Here is a 16,922-nt window from a genome sequence, read left to right on the forward strand (position 1 = left end):
CGGCTCCCAGGCTCAAGACGCCATTCTGTGCTGTCCATGTACGGTCCCCAGGGCCTGCCGCCATGATGGCCTCCCAGGGGGCTGGGATCACACACAGCATAGGGGGTCCCAGACACTCGGCATGGGGGGTCCCGGATACTCAGCGGGGGCACAGACACTCGCGGGGCGGGTACATAGACGCTCGCGAAGTCGTGCAGCGGAGCACCTGCCCTAGGACGTGGCGGTCCCTGCGCCACCTCTTCCCCACCTGTCCCCTTCCACGGCTCCCACCCCAGCAAACGCCGGCTCTCAACAGCCTCTCCCCGCCCGGAAAGCTCCGGAGCTGCAGGTGGTTCCGCCCGGATGGGACCTGCTTCTCACTCCTGCACGGCTCCACCTCCAGGCCCCGCTGGGCGACCTCCACACAGCTCCTGGGAAAGCCGCCGCCTTCCGGGGAGAAGCTCCTCACTCTCCTCCCACCAAACGCGCCGCCCCCGCAGGCCCTCAGCCCATCCAGTCCAGCCCAGGGCTTGACTGCGCCCGAGAGCCGGGTCAGCAACCAAGGCAGTGGCTTCCACACGGGTCCCGACCACAGCGTCCACATCCGCCCGGAACCTCGGAACGCGAGCCCCGTGGAAACAGGCCCGTGCTAACACCATGAGTCAGGATGAAGGTGCCGGGGAAGGTAGGCCCTAACCAGTGGCTGGTGTCCTTGGAAGAAGGAGACACGGGCCGGGCACGGTGGCCCAGGCCTGTCATTCCAGCATGTGGGAGGCCAAGGCGGGAGGATCGCTTGAGCCCAGGAGTTTGAAACTAACCTGGGCAACACAGTGAGACCCCATCTCTACAAAAACATTGAAAATTAGCCAGAGATGGTGGTGAGCAACTGCAATACTACCTACCCAGGAGGCTGAGGCAGGACTGCTTGAGCCCAGGAGGTCAAGGATTCAGAGAGCCAGGATTGTGCCATTGCACTCCAGCCTGGGTGACAGAACAAGACCCGGTCTCAAAAAAAAAAAAAAAAAAAAAGCCAGAGGCAGTGGCTCATGCCTGTAATCCCACCAGTTTGGGAGGCCAAGGCAGGCAGATCACGTGGGGTCAGGAGTTTGAGACCAGCCTGGCCAACATGGTGAAACCCCATCTCTACTAAAAATACAAAAATTAGCCAGGCATGGTGGCGGGCGCCTGTAATCCCAGCTACTCAGGAGGCTGAGGCAGGAGAATCGCTTGAACCTGGGGATCAGCGGTTGCAGTGAGCTCAGATTGCGCCATTGCGCTCCTGCTTGGGTGATAGAGCGGGACTCCATCTCAAAAAAAAAAAAAAAAGAAACAGAGTGGGTGTCTGCATGGAGACACGCAGGGACTGGAGCGACTCGGCTACAGGCCAAGGACATCTGGAGCCCCCAGAAGCTGGGTGGGGCAGGAGGATCCTCCCTTGAGCCTCTAGAGGGAGCACTGCCCTGGGATGCCCTGATCCATGATCCTGGGCTCCAGGACTGGCAGAGGATGAACCCACTGAGTTTGACCCCCAGTGTGTGGGCGTTGGGACTGCCGCCCGCCCGTCTGCCCTCCTGGCTGCATCCTCGGGGGGCCCAGGCCTCAGGGCCCTGCGCCACCATCACCCACAGCCGGTGACCTAGGACAAACGCTTCCCTCCCACATGATGTTCCAGAAATAGAGTACCTGTGCGTGGGACTTCTCTTTCTTGATTTAAAAATGCATCTTGGTCTGCTGTGGGGAAAGCCTTTGAGGAGGGTTCAAAAGCAGAAAGCAGGAGGCACTAAAGTGGGCCCGGCATGCACAGATGGGAATCAGGGAGCCCCTCTGACATGGGCAGGTCCCCAGGCAGCTCTGCCGGCCTCCAAGGCAGGGGCTTCTCCAACACCAAGCCCCTCCCTGGAGACACCCCCATGGGCCTTCCAACGCCCGGGCACCGCGACTGCCTCCTCTGCCCACCGTGAGCACCCAGCCCCACTCCTGGCCTGGCCGGCCCCACTTCATGTGTCTGGAACCCCTTCCCCTTTCAAACAAATCGAGAACACATGGCCACACAAAAACACGTCCACAACTGCTCACGGCAGCACAATTCCCAACTCCCAGCAGAGGAAACGACCAGTGTCCATCGACAGACACGGCGCAGCCACCCACGCGCCGGAACACGACCCAGCCACAAACAGAAACGAGGCTCTGATGCAGGACCTGACACAGATGCACCTTGAGGATGTCACGCTCTATGAGAGACACCAGGCAGAGAAGGACAAATCCTGTGTGATCCATTCCTAGGAGGTGCCCAGAGTCCTCAGATTCAAGAGACAGAACGTAGGATGGGGGACGGGCGTGGTGGCTCATGCCTGTCATCCCAGCATTTTGGGAGGCTGAGGCGGGCAGATCACCTAAGATCAGGAGTTCGAGACCAGCCTGGCTAACATGGTGAAACCCCATTTCTACTAAAAATACAAAAATTAGCCAGGGCCAGGTGTGGTGGCTCATGCCTGTAATCCCAGCACTTTGGGAAGCTGAGGCGGGCAGATCAAAAGGTCAGGAGATCACGACCATCCTGGCTAACACGGTGAAACCCCGTCTCTAATAAAAATACAAAAAAATCAGCCGGGTGTAGTGACAGGTACCTGTAGTCCCAGCTACTCAGGAGGCTGAGGCAGGAGAATGGCGTGAACTTGGGAGGCGGAGATTGCAGTGAGCCAAGATCGCGCCACTGCACTCCAGCCTGAGCGACAGAGTGAGACTCCGTCTCAAAAAAAAAAAAAAAAAAAGAAAAAAATTAGCCAGGCATGGTGGCTCACACCTGTAATCCCAGCACTTTGGGAGGCCAGGGCAGGTGGATCACAAGGTCAGGAGATCGAGACCATCCTGGCTAATACAGTGAAACCCCATCTTTACTAAAAATACAAAAACTTAACCGGGCGTGGTGGCACCCATAATCCCAGATACTCAGGAGGCTGAGGCAGGAGAATAGCTTGAATCGTGGAGGCAGAGGCTGCAGTGAGCTGAGATCGTGCCACTGCACTGCAGCCTGGGCTACAAGAGTGAGACTCCGTCTCAAAAAAAAAAAAAAACCCAGGAGGCAGAGGTGGCAGTGAGCCGAGATCTGCACTCAAGCCTGGACAGCAAGAGTGCAACTCTGTCTCAAAAAGAAAAGAAAACACGTTAAAGACCTAAAGAACTGGCCGGGCGCGGTGGCTCAAGCCTGTAATCCCAGCACTTTGGGAGGCCGAGACGGGCGGATCACGAGGTCAGGAGTTCGAGACCATCCTGGCTATCCCGGTGAAACCCCGTCTCTACTAAAAAAAATACGGAAAAACTAGCCGGGCGAGGTGGTGGGCGCCTGTAGTCCTAGCTACTCGGGAGGCTGAGGCAGGAGAATGGCATAAACCCGGGAGGTGGAGCTTGCAGTGAGCCAAGATCCGGTCACTGCACTCCAGCCTGGGTGACAGAGCGAGACTCCGTCTCAAGAAAAAAAAAAAAAAAAAAAGACCTAAAGAACTGCATGGTGCACAAAGGGCCAATGATTCCATGATTTAATCTACGCAATGGAACCTCCATGAAGAGCCCTAAACCACAGGGCTCAGAGCTTCCAAGCTGGTGATTTTGTCCATGTGCCGTGAGGGTGGCTGCCCTGAGCCCACAGGACACAGGTACGGGTGCTGATACCCTCTGGACCTGTGAACCTCTTCGTCTGGCTGCAAGATGTCCTCGTTTTTTTGTTTTGAGACGGAGTCTCGCTCTGTCGCCCAGGCTGGAGTGCAGTGGCGCGATCTCAGCTCACTGCAAGCTCCGCCTCCCGGGTTCACGCCATTCTCCTGCCTCAGCCTCCAGAGTAGCTGGGACTACAGGTGCCCGCCACCTCGCCCGGCTAGTTTTTTGTATTTTTAGTAGAGACGGGGTTTCACCGTGTTAGCCAGGATGGTCTCGATCTCCTGACCTCGTGATCCATCCCTCTCGGCCTCCCAAAGTGCTGGGATTACAGGCTTGAGCCACCACACCCGGCCAGTTTTTGTTTTTTTTTAGACGAGACTCTGTCGCCCAGACTGGAGTGCAGTGGCACGATCTCGGCTCACTGCAACCTCCGCCTCCCGAGTTCCAGTGAGTCTCCTGCATCAGCCTCTCGAGTAGCTGGGATTAGCGGCGCCCGCCACCCCACCTGGCTAATTTTTGTATTTTTAGTAGAGATTGGATTTCACCATGTTGGCCAGACTGGTCTCGAACTCCTGACCTAGTGATCCACCCTCCTCGGCCTCCTAAAGTGCTGGGATTACAGGCATGAGCCACCGCACCTGGCCATTTATTTATTTTTTATTATTATTTTTTTGAGATGGAGTTTCCCTCTGTCACCCAGGCTGGAGTGCAGTGGTGAGATCTTGGCTCATTGCAACCTCCACCTCCCGAGTTCCAGTGAGTCTCCTGCATCAGCCTCTCGAGTAGCTGGGACTCCAGGTGCCCGCCACCCCACCTGGCTAATTTTTGTATTTTTAGTAGAGACAGGGTTTCACCACGTTGGCCAGGATGGTCTCGAACTCCTGACGTCAGATGATCCTCCTGCCTCTGCCTCCCAAAGTGCTGGGATTACAGGTGTGAGCCACCGCGCCTGGAAGAGATGTCCTTTATTAAATCTTTATCTCATTTTTATTTTTAGTTTTTACAGATGTGGTCTCACTCTGTCACCCAGGCTGGAATGCAGTGGCACGATCATAGCTCACTGCCGCCTCAACCTCCTGGGCTCAAGTAATTCTCCCACTTCAGCCTCCCAGTAGCTGGGACCACACACATAAGCCACAAAGCCCAGTTAATTGTTAACTGTTTTATACAGACAGGGACTTGCTACGTTGTCCAGGTTGGCCTCAAAACGCCTGGGCTCAAGCGATCCTCCCAGTTCAGCCTCCCGAAGCGCTGCAATTATGGGCAAACTGGTAACTATTTCTCGAAGTTCTGTGAGCTGTTATGGCTAATTATCAAGCTCAAGGACGGAGTTGTGGGACTCCTGATTTTAGTCAGGGAGAAGTGTGGGTCACCTGGGGACCTGCCCCTGCAACAGGCATCTGACATGGGTGGCATGGGGCTCAGATGAGCACCTGTGGGGTCTGTGCCCACTATGGGTGGTGAGTGTGAGGGATCGTCTCAATTTAAGTAGGATGCCCAGTTTGTGTCCACAAGAATGAAGAAATCACGTGCTGTGGAAAACCCACACACTTGGTGCCAGAAGCACCGTGAGGAGTAAAAACAGATTTTCCTTTACACCCAAAGAGAAACCATGAGAGCCAAGGCGGGGCGCGGTGGCTCACACCTGTAATCCCAGCACTTTGGGAGGCTGAGGCGGGCAGATCACGAGGTCAGGAGATTGAGACCATCCTGGTTAACACGGTGAAACCCTGTCTCCACTAAAAATATAAAAAAATTAGCCAGGCATGGTGGCGGGCGCCTGTAGTCCCAGCTACTCGGGAGGCTGAGGCAGGAGAATGGCGTGAACCCAGGAGGTGGAGGTGGCAGTGAGCCGAGATTGCGCCACTGCACTCCAGCCTGGGCAACAGAGCAAGACTCCATCTCAAAAAAAAAAATTAATAATAATAAGAGAAACCATGAAACCATGAGAGCCGAAGTGGCTACATCAACATCAGAAGAAAGATGCCACTTTGGGAGACCAAGACAGGAGGATCGCTTGAGCCCAAGAGCTGGAGACCAGACTGGGCCATGCAGCAAGACTCCGCCTTGCCTTTTTTTCTACAAAAAGTTTAAAAATTAGTCACACATAGGCCGGGTGCAGGGGCTCACCCCTGTAATCCCAGCACTTTGGGAGGCCGAGGGAGGCAGATCACAAGGTCAGGAGTTCAAGACCAGCCTGGCCAACATGGTGAAACCCCATCTCTACTAAAAAAAAATGCAAAAATTAGCCAGGCACAGTGGCACATGCCTGTAATCCCAGCTACTCAGGAGGCTGAGGTAGGAGAATAGCTTGAACCCGGGAGGTGGAGGCTGCAGTGAGCTGAGATCACGCCACTGCACTCCAGCCTGGGTGACAGGGCAAGACTCTGTCTCAAAAAAAAAAAAAAAAAAAAAGGTTAGGCGCAGTGGCTCACACCTGTAATCCCAGTACTTTGGGAGGCCAAGGTGGGCGATCACATGAGGTTGGGAGTTCAAGACCAGCCTGACCAACATGGAGAAACCCCATCTCTACTAAAAATACAAAGTTAGCCAGGTGTGGTGATGCATGCCTGTAATCCCAGCTACTCGGGAGGCTGAGGCAGGAGAATTGCTTGAACCCGGGAGGCAGAGGTTGTGGTGAGCCAAGATCCCACCACTGCACTCCAGCCTGGGCAACAAGAGCAAAACTCCGTCAAAAAAAAAAAAAAAAAAAAAAAAAGAGAGAGAGAGACAAAGAAAGAAAAGAAAAAGAAAGAAAAGAAAGCCGGGCGCGGTGGCTCAAGCCTGTAATCCCAGCACTTTGGGAGGCTGAGACGGGTGGATCACGAGGTCAGGAGATGGAGACCATCCTGGCTAACACGGTGAAACCCCGTCTCTACTAAAAAAAAATACAAAAAACTAGCCGGGCGAGGTGGCGGGCGCCTGTAGTCCCAGCTACTCTGGAGGCTGAGGCAGGAGAATGGCGTGAACCCAGGAGGCGGAGCTTGCAGTGAGCCGAGATCCGGCCACTGCACTCCAGCCTGGGCGACAGAGCCAGACTCTGTCTCAAAAAAAAAAAAAAAAAAAAGAAAGAAAGAAAGAAAAGAAAAAGAAAGAAAGAAAGGGAGGGAGGGAAAGAAAAGAGAGACAGAGAGAGAGAGACACGAATCTCTGGACCCCAAAATCACTAAGCCAAAGGGAAAAGGAAAAAATCAAGCTGGAAACCGCTTAGGGCAAACCGGCCTCCTGTTCTATTCCTTAAAAAGACAGCCACTAAGATGAAAAGGCTACATACCTCCCTCCCCATCTGTCCACAAGCAAATTCCGTGCGGACAAAGGACAGAGAACTCAGCCATCCCTCTGCTCAGAGAGAAATGCATCACTGCCTTTGGAAAGGCTCATCAGAAACTCAAAACGATGCAATGGTCCGTCTCTCACCTATGACCTGGAAGCCCCCTCCCCGTTAAGAGCTTCCCCCCTTTCTGGACCGAACCAACGTGCATCTTACATCTACTGACTGATGTCTCATGTCCCCCTAACATGTTTAAAAGCAAGCTGTGCCCCGACCACCTTGGGAACATACCGTCAGGGCCTCCTTCATGGTGGCAAAATGAACTGTTTTCTTTTTTTTTTTTTTTTTTTTGAGGCGGAGTCTCGCTCTGTCGCCCGGACTGGAGTGCAATGGCCAGATCTCAGCTCACTGCAAGCTCCGCCTCCCGGGTTTACGCCATTCTCCTGCCTCAGCCTCCCGAGTAGCTGGGACTACAGGCGCCCGCCACCTCGCCAGGCTAGTTTTTGTATTTTTAGTAGAGACGGGGTTTCACCGTGTTAGCCAGGATGGTCTCGATCTCCTGACCTCGTGATCCGCCCGTCTCGGCCTCCCAAAGTGCTGGGATTACAGGCTTGAGCCACCGCGCCCGACCATGAACTGTTTTCTTTGTTGTTTGGAGACGGAGTTTCTGCTCTTGTCACCCAGGCTGGAGGGCAATGGTGCGATCTCGGGTCACCACAAAATCTGCCTCCCGGGTGCAAGCAATTCTCCTGCCTCAACCTCCTGAGTAGCTGGGATTACAGGCATGTGCCACCACGCCTGGCTAATTTTGTATTTTTAGTAGAGATAGGGTTTCTCTATGTTGTCCAGGCTCGTCTCAAACTCCTGACCTCGGGTGATCCGCCTGCCTTGGCCTCCCAAAGTGCTGGGATTACACGTGCGAGCCACCGTACCCAGCCAGGCAAAATAAACTTTCTAAATTGACTTCAGACCTGTCTCAAATATTTAGGGTTCACGTAACAAACCTTCACATATACTCCCTGAATCTAAAATAAAATAAGGCCAGGAGTCGTGGCTCATGCCTGTAATCCCAGCACTTTGGGAGGCTGAGGCAGGAGGATCACTTGAGCCCAGGAGTTTGAGACGAGCCTCGGCAAAATAGAAAGACCGCATCTCCACAAAAAATATATATTTTTTGAGATGGAGTCCTGCTGTATCGCCTGGGCTAGAGTGCAGTGGTGCAATCTCGGCTCACTGCAACCTGTCTCCCAAGTTCAAGTGATTCTCCTGCCTCGGCCACCCGAGCAGCTGGGATTACAGGCATGCACCACCACATCTGGTTATTTTTTGTACTTTTAGTAGAGATAGGGTTTCGTCATGTTGCCTAGGCTGGTCTTGATCTCCTGACCTCAAGTGATCCACCCGCCTTGGCCTCCCAAAGTGCTGGGATTACAGGCGTGAGCCACTGCACCCGGCCTAAAGGAATTCTTTTGACTGTCAAATTCCACAGAATCTGTGGGCCGCGGTTTGTTTATGCACTCACCGGCTGATCTGCGGGTTTTCCAGTTTTGAGCTACTGTGAACCGTGCCACCCTGAGCACTCATGCACGACGCTGTGTGAGGCCCTACATTCCCCTTCTCTTGCATAAATGCCTCGGAGTGGAATGACCCTGATGTTTAACATTTTCTTTTTTGAGACGGGGTCTCACTTTGTCACCCAGGCTGGAGAGCAGTGGTGTGACACTGACCACAGCTCACTGCAGGCTTGACTTCCCGGGCTCAAGAGATCCTCCTCCCTCAGCCTCCTGAGTACCTGAGACTGGGGCGTGCACCACCATGCCTGGCTAATTTTTAAAATATAATTATTATTTTTTTTGAGACGGAGTCTCGCTCTGTTGCCCATGCTGGAGTGCAGTGGCGTGATCTCGGTTCACTGCAAGCTCCGCCTCAGCGGTTTCACGCCATTCTCCTGCCTCAGCCTCCCATGTAGCCAGCACTACAGGCGCCGCCACCGCACCCAGCTAAATTTTTGGATTTTTTTAGTAGAGACGGGGTTTCACCGTGTTAGCCAGGATGGTCTCTATCCCTTGACCTCGTGATCTGCCCATCTCGGCCTCCCAAAGTGCTGGGATTACAGGTGTGAGCCACTGTGCCCGGCCCTTAAAATTATTTTTTAGCCAGGTGCAGTGGCTCACGCCTGTAATCCCAGCACTTTGGGAGGCTGAGGTGGGCGGATCACAAGGTCAGGAGATCAAGACCATCCTGGCTAACATGGTGAAACACTTTCTCCACTAAAAATACAAAAAATTAGCCGCACGTGGTGGCGGGTGCCTGTAGTCCCAGCTACTCAGGAGGCTGAGGCAGGAGAATGGCGTGAACCCAGGAGGCGGAGCTTGCAGTGAGCCAAGACTGCGCCAATGCACTCCAGCCTGGGCGACAGAGTGAGACTCCTCAAAAAAAAAAAAAAAAAAAAAAAAAAAAAAAATTTTAAAGTCTAAGAGTCCAAGGGGTCAATACTAGCCATACATGGCTATTTAAATCTAAATCCAAATTCAGCTGATTTCAGTATTCCACTGCGGGGTCACGCTGTCCACATCTGTAGTCCTTACTGGCCACATGAGTGTCTAGTATTGGACAGCTCAGATCCAAACCACCCCCGTTACTACAGGATACTCTACTGCAGCGCACAAGACCACAGAACCCACTGAGAAACTGTTAAACCTAACAAGGCTTCAGGAAGAAACACTTCAAACCAGATAAAAGTAAACATGCCAGCTACTCGGGAGGCTGAGGCAGGAGAATGGCGTGAACCCGGGAGGCGGAGCTTGTAGTGAGCTGAGATCGCACCACCGCACTCCAGCCTGGTGACAGAGCAAGACTCCATCTCAGAAAAAAAAACAAAACATGCAAAAATCTACAGCTTTCAGGCTGGGCGCAGTGTCTCATGATATCCCACCCAGCACTTTGGGAGACTGAGGTGTGTAGATCACGAGGTCAGGAGTTCGAGACCAGCTTGGCCAACATAGTGAAACCCCATCTCTACTAAAAATACAAAAAAATCAGCCTAGTATGCCAGCGGGCACCTGTAACCCCAGCTATTCAGGAGGCTGAAGCAAGAGAATTGCTTGAACCCAGGAGCCGGAGGTTACAGTGAGCCAAGATCGCACCACTGAGCTGCACAACAACTAAATCAAAACCTTAACATGTAATTTATGTCTTTAGAAAGACCAGTTCGCCTTGATCAATTCCTTTATCATTTGACAAACTGATTCTCAAGACCATCAGGCACCACAGGCCAAGGGCTGGCAAACTACGGCCCTTCGAGTGAATCGGACCCACCACTTGTTTTTCGTAAATAAAGCTTTTTTTTTTTGAGACAGAGTTTTCGCTCTTGTTAACCAGGCTGGAGTGCACTGGCACTATCTCAGCTCACTGCAACCTCCTCCTCCCAGATTCAAGCGATTCTCCTGCCTCAGCCTCCTGAGTAGCTGGGATTACAGGTGCCCACCACCATGCCCGGCTAATTTTTTTATTTTTTATTTTTTTGAGACACAGTCTCACTCTATCACCCAGGCTGGATTGCGGTGGTGCGATCTCGGCTCGCAGCAACCTCTGCTGCCCAGGTTCAAGCAATTCTCCTGCCTCAGCCTCCCACGTAGCTGGGATTACAGGCGCCCGCCACCACACCCGGCTAATTTTTGTATTTTTTGTAGAGACGGGGTTTTACCATCTTGGCCAGGCTGGTCTTGAACTCCTGACCTCATGATCCACCTGCCTCGGCCTCCCAAAGTGCTGGGATTACAGGCGTGAGCCACCGTGCCTGGCCAATTTTTGTATTTTTAGTAGAGATGGGGTATCACCATGTTGGCCAGGCTGGTCTTGAACTCCTGACCTGAGGTGATCCTCCCACCTCGGCCTCCCAAAGTGCCACGATTACAGGTGTGAGCCACCGCACCGGGCCAATAAAGTTTTATTAGAATACAGCTATTCTTGCTCATTTACATGTTGTTGATTTATGACTTTTTGTGCTGCTACAGCAGAATTAAGTAGTTGCAACTGAGACAGTATGGCCTGCCAGAAATATTTACTCTCTGACCCCTCACATGAACTTGCTGGCACCTGGGTCTTTTACCTGTTTTGGTTTTGTTTTACATAGGCAAGGTCTCACTATGTTGCCCACACTGGTAGCAAACTCTTGGCTTCAAAAGATCTTCCCACCTCAGGCCGGGCGTGGTGGCTCACACCTGCAATCCCAGTACTTTGGGAGGGCCGAGGATAGCCTGAGGTCAGGAATTCGACACCAGCCCAGCCAACATGGCAAGACCCCGTCTCTAAAAATAGAAAAATTAGCCGGCGTGGTGGCGGCTACCTGTAATCCCAGCTACTCGGGAGGCTGAGGCAGGAGAACTGCTGGAACCCGGGAGGCAGAGCTTTGCAGTGAGCCGAGATCGCACCACTGTACTCCAGCCTGGGCGACACAGTGAGACTCCGTCTCAAAAATAATAATAATAATAATAATAAATCACAGAATATAAGCTTCACAAGGAAGGAGATGTTTTTCTGTCATAGTCACTTCCTGTAGCCAGCATTGTATTTCAATGAGTATCTGTAGGGTGGACAGATGGTTGGATGTGGGTGACTGATTCTAGAAGAGTAAATGTGTCAGACCAGCTGAGAAAGTCTTTTTTTTTTGAGACGGAGTTTTACTCTTGTTGCCCAGGCTGGAGTGCAATGGCACGATCTCGGCTCACCACAACCTCTGCTTCCCAGGTTCAAGTGATTCTCCTGCCTCAGCCTCCCGAGTAGCTGGAATGCCAGGTGCCTGCCACCACGCCTGGCTAATTCTGTATTTTTAGTAGAGACAGGGTTTTACCATGTTGGCCAGGCTGGTCTCAAACTCCTGACCTCAGGTGATCCGCCTGCCTCAGCCTCCCAAAGTGCTGGGATTACCGGGGTGAGCCACTGCGCCCGGTATGTTTTTTTTTTTTTAGGTGGAGTCTTGCTCTCTTGCCCAGGCTGGAGTGCAGTGGTACGATCTCAGCTCACCATAACCTCCGCCTCCCAGGTTTAAGCGATTCTCCTGTCTCAGTCTCCCGAGTAGCAGGCGCACACCACCATGCCTGGGTAATTTTTGTATTTTTAGTACAGACAGAGTTTCACTGTGTTGGCCAAGCTGGTCTCGAACTCCTGACCTCAGGTGATCCACCTGCCTCAGCCTCCCAAAGTGCTGGGATTACAAGCTTGAGCCACCGCGCCCGGCCTATTTTATTTTATTTTTAGAGACAGAGTCTCACTCTATCACCCAGGCTGGAGTGCAGTGGTGGGATCATGGCTCACTGCAGCGGCGACCTCCCAGGCTAAGGTGATCCTCCTACCTGAGCCTCCTAAGTAGCAGGGACCACAGGCGCACACCACCATGTTCAAGTAATGAGGTCTCGCTCTATTGGCCAGGTTGGTCTTGAACTCCTGGGGTCAAGTGATCCTGTCACCTCAGTCTCCCAAAGTGCTGGGATGACAGATGTGAGCCACTGCACTCAGCCTGAAAAGTCTTCACAAAGAATACAGTTGGGAAGAATTTGGTGGCCAGTTCTCAAAACATACCGTGAAGCAGCAATCATCAAACAACGCGTTATCGGAATAAGGGTTCACAACGGAGGCAATGAGACAGGAAACCCCAGAGCGCGCTGTTCTACCTTTTTTTTTTTTTTCCCAAGACAGAGTCTCGCTCTGTCGCCCAGGCTGGAGTGCAATGGTGCAATCTTGGCTCACTGCAATCTCCACCTCCCGGGTTCAAACGATTCTCCTGCCTCAGCCTCTCCAGTAGCTGGGACTACAGGTGCCCACCACCACGCCTGGCTAATTTTTGTGTATGTGGTTTTTTTTTTTTTTTTTTTCTTTTTTAAGACAGAGTCTTGCTCTGTCGCCCAGGCTGGAGGTTCAAGCCATTCTCCTGCCTCAGCCTCCCGAGTAGCTGGGATTACAGGTGCCCACCATCACGCCAGGCTAATTTTTTGTATTTTTAGTAGAGACGGAGTTTCACCATGTTGGCCAGGCTGGTCTCGAACTCCCGACCTCATGATCCCAACGTGCTGGGATACTAAGCGTGATCCACCGTGCCCAGCCAGACTGTCCTATTTCTAGACCTCGCTACATTGCTGACAGTTCCGTGACAGAGTGAATAAAGATATTTTAGGCTGGGTGCCTATAATCTCAGCACTTTGGGAGGCCAAGGTGGGTGGATCACCTGAGCTCAGGAGTTCACCACCAGCCTGGGCAACAAGACAGAAATACTGTTTCTACTAAAAATACAAAAATTAGCCAGGCGTAGTGGGACGCACCTGTAATCCTAGCTACTCAGGACGCTGCGACAGGAGAATCACCTGAGCCAGGGAGCTGAAGGCTGCGGCATGCAGAGATCACACCACTATTCCAGCCTGGGCAACACAGCAAGATTCTGTCTCAAAAAAAAAAAAAAAAGTCGGGGGGAAGGCCACGTGCAGTGGCTCATGCTTCCACTCCCAGCACTTTGGGAGGCTGGGGTGGGTGGATCACTTAAGGTCAGGAGTTCGAGACCAGCCTGGCCGACATGGCAAAACCCCATCTCTATTAAAAATACAAAAATTGGCCAGGCGCAGTGGCTCACGCCTGTAATCTGAGTACTCTGGGAGGCCGAGGCAGGCAGATCACAAGGTCAGGAGATCAAGAATATCCTGGTTAACATGGTGAAATCCCATCTCTACTAAAAAAAATACAAAAAATTAGCCGGGGACGGGCGCGGTGGCTCAAGCCTGTAATCCCAGCACTTTGGGAGGCCGAGACGGGCGGATCACGAGGTCAGGAGATCGAGACCATCCTGGCTAACACGGTGAAACCCCGTCTCTACTAAAAATATAAAAAAATTAGCCAGGCGTGGTGGCGGGCGCCTGTAGTCCCAGCTACTCAGGAGGCTAAGGCAGGAGAATGGCGTGAACCCGGGAGGTGGAGTTTCCAGTGAGCCGAAATTGCGCCACTGCACTCCAGCCTGGGCGACAGAGCGAGACTCTGCCTCAAAAAAAAAAAAAAAAAAAAATTAGCCATGCGTGGTGTTGGGCACCTGTAGTCCCAGCTACTTGGGAGGCTGAGGCACCAGAATCACTTGAGTCCAGGAGGCATAGGTCGCAGTGAAGTGAGATCTCACCACTGCACTCCAGCCTGGGCGACAGGGTGAGAGTCGATCTCAAAAAAAAAGAAAAAAAAGGTATTTTAGATACTAACTTCATGGGACCGGCCGATGTGTACCTCTACCAAAGTGCAACCCTGGAGATCTTCAGTCCTCCCTTGGAGCCCCAGGAGAGAATCAGATGTTTAACCCCCCCAGATCACTCAATGCATAATCATTGCATGCCTACTGTGTACCAGGTTCCAGCACGGTGAGATGGGACGGGTGCTCATCCAGGACCGGGGAACAGCCTAGAAGCCACGTGCAACCCCTGGCCTCCTCCCCAGCACAAATGCCAACCCCTGTGCTACGGTCCCAGACACTGGGGCCACTGCCAAGGCCTGCTCCCAGCCTCTTCTCTGCCATGTCTCAGCTCACCCTGCACCCCAGCCAGGGACCATGCCCAAGTCCAGGCCACCTGCTCTCCCCACAGCCGGCAAGGCCCCGGCCCCTCTCCGCTTATCATTAAACTCCAGGCTTTATTCCAGCACCTCCAGTTCTTCCCGACGTACCCCCAGCTTTTTTTATCAAGATGGAGTCTCGCCCTGTCACCCAGGCTGGAGTGAGGTGCTGTGATCTCCGCTCACTGCAATTTCTGCCTTCCAGATTCAAGCGATTCTCCTGCCTCGGCCTCCTAGTAGCTGGGATTGCAGGTGGGCGCCACCACGCCCGGCTAATTTTTGTATTTTTAGTAGAGACGGGGTTTTGCCATGTTGGCCAGGCTGGTCTCGAACTCCTGACCTCAGGTGTCCACCTGCCTCGGCCTCCCAAAGTGCTGGGATTACAGGCGTGAGCCACTGCGCCTGGCCTCAACTGCTGTTTTCTATCTGCCGTGTGGCCTGTGGCTGTCAGCACTGCATCGGGTCCGTTTGTTCCCACAGTCCTGGGACAGACGTGTCTGAGTGACCCCGTTTCACAGGCATGGAATCTGAGGCACAGGGCACTTGGGACGCACTGCTCTGCAGACCTCTCAGCCCTAGGTGCCGCAAACACATCCAAGCCAGTACTTGTCCCTCCTGAGCCTGTCCTGGCTTATGATACTCCAGCCGGCAGTCTGGGGACCCCCGCTGCAGCCCCCCAAGCCCTCACCTGCCAAGTTGCTTCCTCTCCTGGCCACAGGAACTGGCTTCCTCCAAAGAGGACCTGCATCCTCTACCCCTCAATTCTGCATCCCCACCGAGCCCCCCGCTGTCTCCCGCCCGGAGTCTGTAGCTGCTGCTCCCCAGCCTCACTCCTGGGCCCCTCCACGGCGCATTCCACCCTCAACACAGATCTGGTCATGCTGGGCCACAGGGCTTCCCTCACTCCTCCTGCTCTGGCCTTGCCATGACTCCCACTTGCCCAGCTCCTCTGGGCTCTGGGCCTTCCATCCCTGAGCCAGAGGCACGGCATTTCCCCGTCAACATCACTTGCTCAGGGGGCTGTTCTGGACCAGGTCAGTGCCCCCTCTCCATTTCCAGCCCTCCTGAAATGCTAAGGAAATACAGATGACCTTCGAACAAGGCGGTTTTGAACTGCATGAGTCCACTCACACATTAATTTTTCCAATATAGGTTGCCCCAAGGGTGCCGGCCTCCCCTGCCTCCCCTTCCACCTCTGCCACCCCCAACACAGAGAGACCCACCCTCCTGCTCCTCCTCCCTCCTCAGCCCTCAATATGAACACAAGGACAGAGGCCTTCATGATGGTCACTTCCACTGTGTGAACAGCAAACAGGTTTTCTCCTTTCATTTCTTTTTCCTTTTTTTTGAGAAAGAGTCTCGCTCTTGTCGCCCAGGCTGGAGTGCAATGGCGCAGTCTTGGCTCACTGCAACCTCTGCCTCCCAGGTTCAAGTCATTCTCCTGCCTCAGCCTCCCGAGTAGTTAGGATTACAGGTGCCCACCACCATGCCCAGCTAATTTTTTGTATTTTTAGTAGAGATGGGGTTTCACCATGTTGGCCAGGATGGTCTTGAACTCCTGACCTCACGATTCACCTGCCTCGGCCTCCCAAAGTGCTGGGATTACCGGCGTGAGCCACCACGCCCAGCCTGTCCTTTATTTTTATTTTTTTGAGATGCAGTGTCACTGTGTCGCCTGGGCTGGAGTGCAGTGGCGCAATCTCTGTTCCCTGCAAACTCTGCCTCCTGGGTTCACGAGATTCTCCTGCCTCAGCCTCCTGAGTAGCTGGGATTACAGACGTGCGCCACCACGCCCGGTTAATTTTTGTATTTTTGTGGAGACAGGGATTCACTGTGTTGGAGAGGCTGGTCTCGATCTCCTGACCTCGGGTGATCCACCCGCCTCAGCCTCCCAAAGTGCTGGGATTCCAGGCGTGAGCCCCCACGCCCGGCCCCTCAGGCTTTTCTGAATATACTTTCTGGTCTCCAGCCTCCGTTATTGCGAGAACAGGAAGCGGGTGTGCACAGACCAGGTGTCCTCACAAGGCCTCCGGTCGGTGAGAAGCCGTTCCTAGTTAAGTTCCTAGCTAAGTTCGTGGGAGTCAAAAGTTGTACTTGGATTTGAGCTGAGTGAGGGTCCACACCCCTAACCCCACGTCGAGGGTCTGCTGTCCCAGGCCCGCCCACCTGACCTCGCTGCCACCTCCCGCTGGGCCTCACTGCCCTCTCCTGAGCCCCCCAGGCGCAGACCCCTGGCCTACTTTTCTCCAAGGGGTCCTTGTCCTGCCTCTATCCTCCCCACTTTGCAACCGAGCCAGCAGTCCCTCAAGTGCAATCGCGTACATGTCCCAAGGTCAGCCGGCGCTCAAGGGGCCCCACCTGCCCCCTCAAACAGAAAGCCTGGGGTTCTCCAACTACACCTGCTGCGGGGTGAGTTCCAGCTGCAACCAACCTGCCCCTC

At 53.5% G+C, this 16,922-nt stretch overlaps 1 protein-coding gene across 4 annotated transcripts in view; it reads right to left on the reverse strand.

The window, feature by feature from the left end:
• Positions 1-16,922, reverse strand: part of BTBD2 (BTB domain containing 2) — a 31,154-nt gene that overhangs the window by 11,779 nt on the left and 2,453 nt on the right. Inside the window, exon 1 of one of the 4 annotated variants that reach the window (XM_030934897.1) lies at positions 1,663-1,667. The exons of the other annotated variants lie outside the window; for them this stretch is intronic. The gene's annotated coding sequence lies outside the window, so the exon portion shown is untranslated. Of the gene's footprint in view, positions 1-1,662; positions 1,668-16,922 lie in introns of those variants that run through there. 4 annotated transcript variants of the gene reach the window in all.

Source organism: Rhinopithecus roxellana, chromosome 8 (assembly GCF_007565055.1).
Source record: "Rhinopithecus roxellana isolate Shanxi Qingling chromosome 8, ASM756505v1, whole genome shotgun sequence".
Taxonomy (NCBI): domain Eukaryota; kingdom Metazoa; phylum Chordata; class Mammalia; order Primates; family Cercopithecidae; genus Rhinopithecus; species Rhinopithecus roxellana.